The following is a 5284-nucleotide window of genomic DNA, read 5'->3' as shown; positions in this document are numbered from 1 at the left end:
CCAGTCCATATTCTGCACAGATGTTTCTGTACACTATGCCAGCCACTTGGTTATGTTGTTCCATGTATGCTTTCCCTGCCAGCATCTTGCACCCTGCTGTTATGTGCTGGACTGTCTCAGGGGCCTCCTTGCACAACCTACACCTTGGGTGTTGTCATATAGATATACACATACATAGCTCCTGTCATCAGCATGGATCTTACCTTAGATGATGATGACACTGCTGCAGTTTCCTCCTCCACCTCCACTCTGGTTCTCCTTCTGCATCAGAGAAGGATGCAGCTGGATTCTCTGGAGGACAGCACCCAGATCCCTGATCCCCAGGGTTAATCACAGCCTCCTGTCTCCAACGCTGCACCTTCAGCACAACAAACATTTACAGTTTACACATATTTTCTGAAAGCATGCTTCATATTCTCAGAAGTCTACACACAAATCAAAACACACACACACACAATGGGCAAAACCTTTCAATTCACCTGTAGAACTAAACTTTACCAGTGTATTTTGTTTTCAAATGACACACAAAGCATCATATGAATAAACATAAGAACCAGCTGTTCTCGATGGAAAACACTTCTTCTCTGTTCATCAGAACGACTCAGGCCTTTTTCTGTTCAGAGTCACACTGACTACAGAATATTGTTTTTATACTCAGAACACAAATATATTTGATTTGTCCCATAAAAGCAGTGAACTGTACCTCCCAGCCAACACAAAGCTGCACCTACAGTGGTCTACAGACAAACAGAACAGTCATCACAACCAATGTTTCCCCTGACCAAGCAGCCATGAGAAGCATCAGCTGGTTGCTGGTTGTAAACCCGTGTGGGATGAGTCAGTGGGCACAGCAGGGCAGGTAACTTAGAATGACAGAGTTCCTTGTGAAAACAAGAGATCTCCTTCATGAAAATTGTGTGTAGTGTTTTAGATCTGCAGCGTCAGTGTAAGGAAGGAAGTGTGCTTGTAGTTTCACAGAATTGGTTCAGGGGGTCGGTGCACGAATTACACGTTGTGGTCATTGTGCCTCAACAACCAGTATTTGTGTGGAAACAATCGAGAAAAAACGTAATAAGCTGAAAGACTGGACTCTCACCATGAGGGGTGAATAGGTTATTTTGGGAGACTAACATTTGAAAACTTCCAAAAATCACTAACCCTGAGTTGAAGGTTGAAAGCTTCCTGGAATCAAAATGGAAGCACATCAGACACGTGCTCCAGACCGCTGCACGGGCCAGACAGGTTATTGGGCTCAACAACAGGTGTCAGCTCTGGAAGGGGGTGGTGCTGCCCTTCGTGCATTCATGTGCCGATCATCCATCATAATCTTCTCTGCCTCCCTCCCACTTAAAGAACATCCTGACACATCTGAATGCCCATATGGCAAGGCTGCAGCACCACAACAAGCTTTTTCTGTCAGGGGGACTAGATCCACTGGACCAAGGCCCCAGCTGCACGCATCTTCCAATCCTGGTATGAGTCTTTCAATTCAAAAGCCCCGAGAGCCTGCTCTGTAAGAAAGGCCGTGGTAGTATTATTAATAACCATGGCTGTAACTTGTTATCATTTATGCACAGTAACGGTCTTACTTTTATTCCTGCACAGGATGGGAGTAATATTATTAATAATAACCAGACTCCAGATCAGACACGTCCTGTAAAATTACTACAGGATGACAAAATTGGCCATTTATTCTAAAGATCTGACTAACAAAAATAATATTAAACCATTTATGCCAGATTCTGCCTGGTGCCCACCTACAGGGGCCCTCCCATCAGAAGTAAACGCTCTCATCAGCCAGGATCTTAAAAGCTTAAAATTAAAAAACCTAAAAACAACTTGAAACTACAAGAAAGTCAAGTTTTAAAAGAGCTAATTAATAACCAAAATATCCTTATAAAACCGGCTGACAAAGGGAGCAATGTCTGTGGGAGGGTAATAGACAATTATCAGATACAACCTATTATAATAAATTAAATAAATCTCTATACCGAGAAACAATACCCATAATGACAGAAATGATTGAAAACTTATCTAAGAAAAAAAAAGATTAATTATAAACAACAAATGTACCTGCAGGGAGACACTGAGCCCAGGGCCACAGGAAATCCCTCCGGGGAGACTGCTGCAGCAAAACCTGAATTTATTGATTATTATCTATTCAACGTGATAGCTATATAAAAGATACCTGTGACTTTATTAATACGATAAAAAACAGACTTACCTGAAGATTTGTTTCTTTTCACCATGGATATTAACAGCCTATAGACTAACATCAACATAGAAGAAGGTATCAGTTCTATTAGAAAATATATTCTATACATATCCTGACAGCAAAAGAGCTGGAAATTAATTGAAGGAGGAATGATTTTCAATTTAATAGCCAGTTTTACCTCCAGATCAAAGACACAGCGATGGGGAAGAAATTTGCTCCTGCCTATGCAAACATCTTCATGGCACTCAAGAAATGTGTTAAAAAAGCCATCTACTTTGACAGGTACCTGGATGTCATCTGGATTTTCAGCACTTCATCCATCACACTGAAATCTACCGCCAGCATTAAAGCTGTGGACTTTCTGGACACCACCACATAAAAGGGCCACATTTCAGCACTACACAGAGTAGATGTTAAAGTCTATTTCAAGCCCACTGACACACACTCTGCTCTACAAAACCAGCCATCACCCCAAACATACCGACACAAGCAACTGCTCAGATTACACAAAATCTGCACCCAGCTAGCAGATTTAATTCCTGAGAAGATGAGTCCAGGCCTCTCAACACTTCCAGCTCACCTATAACGTTAATCAGATACCTCTCTCTTATAAGAGCACAGAATTATCGCGGCCTACAGGAGAAACAAAGACATAAAAGACGTTCAAGTCCACGCCCGGGTTAAACCGGTAAAGGAACTAGGGGGCCAAAGGTCCGGGTGAATTCTTCAAACAACTATCCTAGATTAAAAGCAAATTTAATCTGTCTACCAAATTCATCAATCTGGACACCCCAAAATTAAAAACTGTGTCTACCTAATCAGATGTAAGACCTGCCAAGCTGAATATGTGGGTGAAACGAGGAATACCACCCTGACCCATTTCATGCAGTATAGATCAGAAAGACAAACACCTTCCTTTCGTGAAACACTTATTGACCATGCTCTCCAGCACAATCCCACTCGGCCCAAGGCTCAGCGCAGGAGAGCTGAGAGGATCTGGACTTCCAGACTCAGCACCTTGATGCCTGGTGGTCTCAGTGAGAAGCAGGGCAGCCGGGGTGAGTCCCAGCAGGCGTGTCTGTGCATCATTTCAGATCCCTAACTCCTACCCCTCTTACCCCCCAAACACTACAGTTTGTGTCACACTTCAGACAAACATACCTATGAGTTTAATATCCAGGCCGTGAACCCGACTTCCACTAACCCTACTCAGCTGCAACCTAAAGAACGGGACAAACTTCAGAGTCTGAGTCCTACTAACAGAAAAGTTCTGCTAACAGGGACATAAATGATCCTAAACACTGACCTGCCAGCCTCTCTGCAGTACTCTGAACGGACGAAAGCTCCTTCAGTTTGACAACGACGCAGGAAGTGAAGGAGATTACCTGTGGAGGCCTGGAGGAGAAAACAGAACATGAAGAGGAAGAAACAACTGAAAGAAAAGTTCTTTAGTTTGTATCGTGGTGGGAAAGTGATGAGTGGATGGATGAACGTGTTGGTCACAGATAATTCCACTGAAACTCATTTTTAAGTTTGATGACAAAAACAAAATGAAGAAATATTTTCTTTGATCAGAACACTAATGTTAGAGCCTCAGCAGAACTCAGAACCATCCTGAACCACCACCCTGAGCCAGGATTGTTCTGTTTCTGTGCTGGGCCTGCTGCTACCGCTCAGTCCACTTCTTATCTTCGGACATACGATCACAGCTAAACGCACGCACCAACATCTTGTTGTCCTCATAAGCCTCCAGCAGCTTCTTCACCACAAGCTGCAGCTGCCTGCAAGCCAGGAGACAGAGACAGCACGGTTCCCATGACGACATCCAGAAAGAGCTCCCCGAGCCTCTCTGCAGAGGAGAGGAACGGAGGAAGAAGAGAAGGAAAAGAGGAAGGATGAGGGGGAGAGGGAGGAAGCAACAGAACAACTCAGTGTTTTACAAAAAAACATTTTCAGAAAGTGCAAAAGAACAATAAAAGACTTCAGCCGAATTAAAATTCCAGATGCTAAGAGAAAATAAAAAATAACTAAAAGCAAGCTGTGGTTAGGTGGAATAAAAACACCCTGAATGGTCTCCAGCCTTGTTTTAAAGGATATTTTACACATTAAAAACAATATTTAGTCATTTTTTATTCTACTTTTTATGGACAGGTTATAATTATTCAGATTTTATTTAACCTGAAAAAAGGTCTTGACAGTCAGTGCCGGGTCCTGTGATCCAGCAGGTGCACGTTATCTCAGGAAGGGATCATGGTGATCCTCAGCCAGCAGGTTAAAAGGCAACTAAACAAGTTCACATTTGCTTTGAGTGTTTAATGAAAGAAGCAGCTCACATTCAAGAGCAGGGGAAAGCAATCCTGGTCCTCAGGACCTCCATCCTGCAGGTTTTCCTTGTTTCCCTGCTCCAACACACCTGATTCAGAGGTTTAATCACCTCTTCATGTTCTGCAGAAACCTGTTAATCACCCATTGATTCAGACCAGGTGTGTTGGAGCAGAGGAACAAGGAAAACATGCAGGACCAGGGATCATTACAGATGTTTCAGATAAGAAAATAAAACACTTTTCAGATTATAACAACTGTCAGAATAAAACGTGTTTGGAGATTAAAATGCATTTTAGAATAAAACAATTCAAAATAAAAATTATTTCATATTAAAACAGGTTGGAACGTTTCTAATTAAATATTGTTTCAGAATGCATTGCATTTCAGACTAAAAAAGTTTTAAATTACAACATGTTTCACATTAAACAAGTCAGTAAGGTAAAAGTCTGTTTACTGGCTGGTCTACGTTCCTCCCCTCACCCCGTCATGAAGGCAGCTGGACTCTTCCTTAAGGTCTGTTTACTGGCTGGTCTACGTTCCTCCCCTCACCCCGTCATGAAGGCAGCTGGACTCTTCCTTAAAGTCTGGTTACCGGCTGGTCTACGATCCTCCCCTCACCCCGTCATGAAGGCAGCTGGACTCTTCCTTAAAGTCTGGTTACCGGCTGGTCTACGTTCCTCCCCTCACCCCGTCATGAAGGGCAGCTGGACTCTTCCTTAAAGTCTGGTTACCGGCTGGGCTACG

General features: G+C 42.9%; 1 long non-coding RNA gene across 2 annotated transcripts in view; it reads right to left on the bottom strand.

Moving 5' to 3' along the window:
* Positions 1-1855: 1855 nt before the first annotated feature.
* LOC112450038 overlaps positions 1856-5284 on the bottom strand; it is a 5992-nt gene continuing 2563 nt past the window's right edge. The window contains exons 2-4 of one of the 2 annotated variants that reach the window (XR_003038601.2): positions 3939-4064; positions 3522-3610; positions 2225-2269 (exon numbers count right to left, since the gene is read on the bottom strand). This is a non-coding gene — a long non-coding RNA (uncharacterized LOC112450038). Of the gene's footprint in view, positions 3611-3938; positions 4065-5284 lie in introns of both variants that reach the window. The other variant, XR_005232866.1, reaches the window with a different exon arrangement.

The sequence above is a fragment of the Kryptolebias marmoratus genome, unplaced genomic scaffold, assembly GCF_001649575.2.
Source record: "Kryptolebias marmoratus isolate JLee-2015 unplaced genomic scaffold, ASM164957v2 Scaffold29, whole genome shotgun sequence".
Classification (NCBI taxonomy): domain Eukaryota; kingdom Metazoa; phylum Chordata; class Actinopteri; order Cyprinodontiformes; family Rivulidae; genus Kryptolebias; species Kryptolebias marmoratus.
This window is presented reverse-complemented; position numbering and strand designations above follow the sequence as displayed.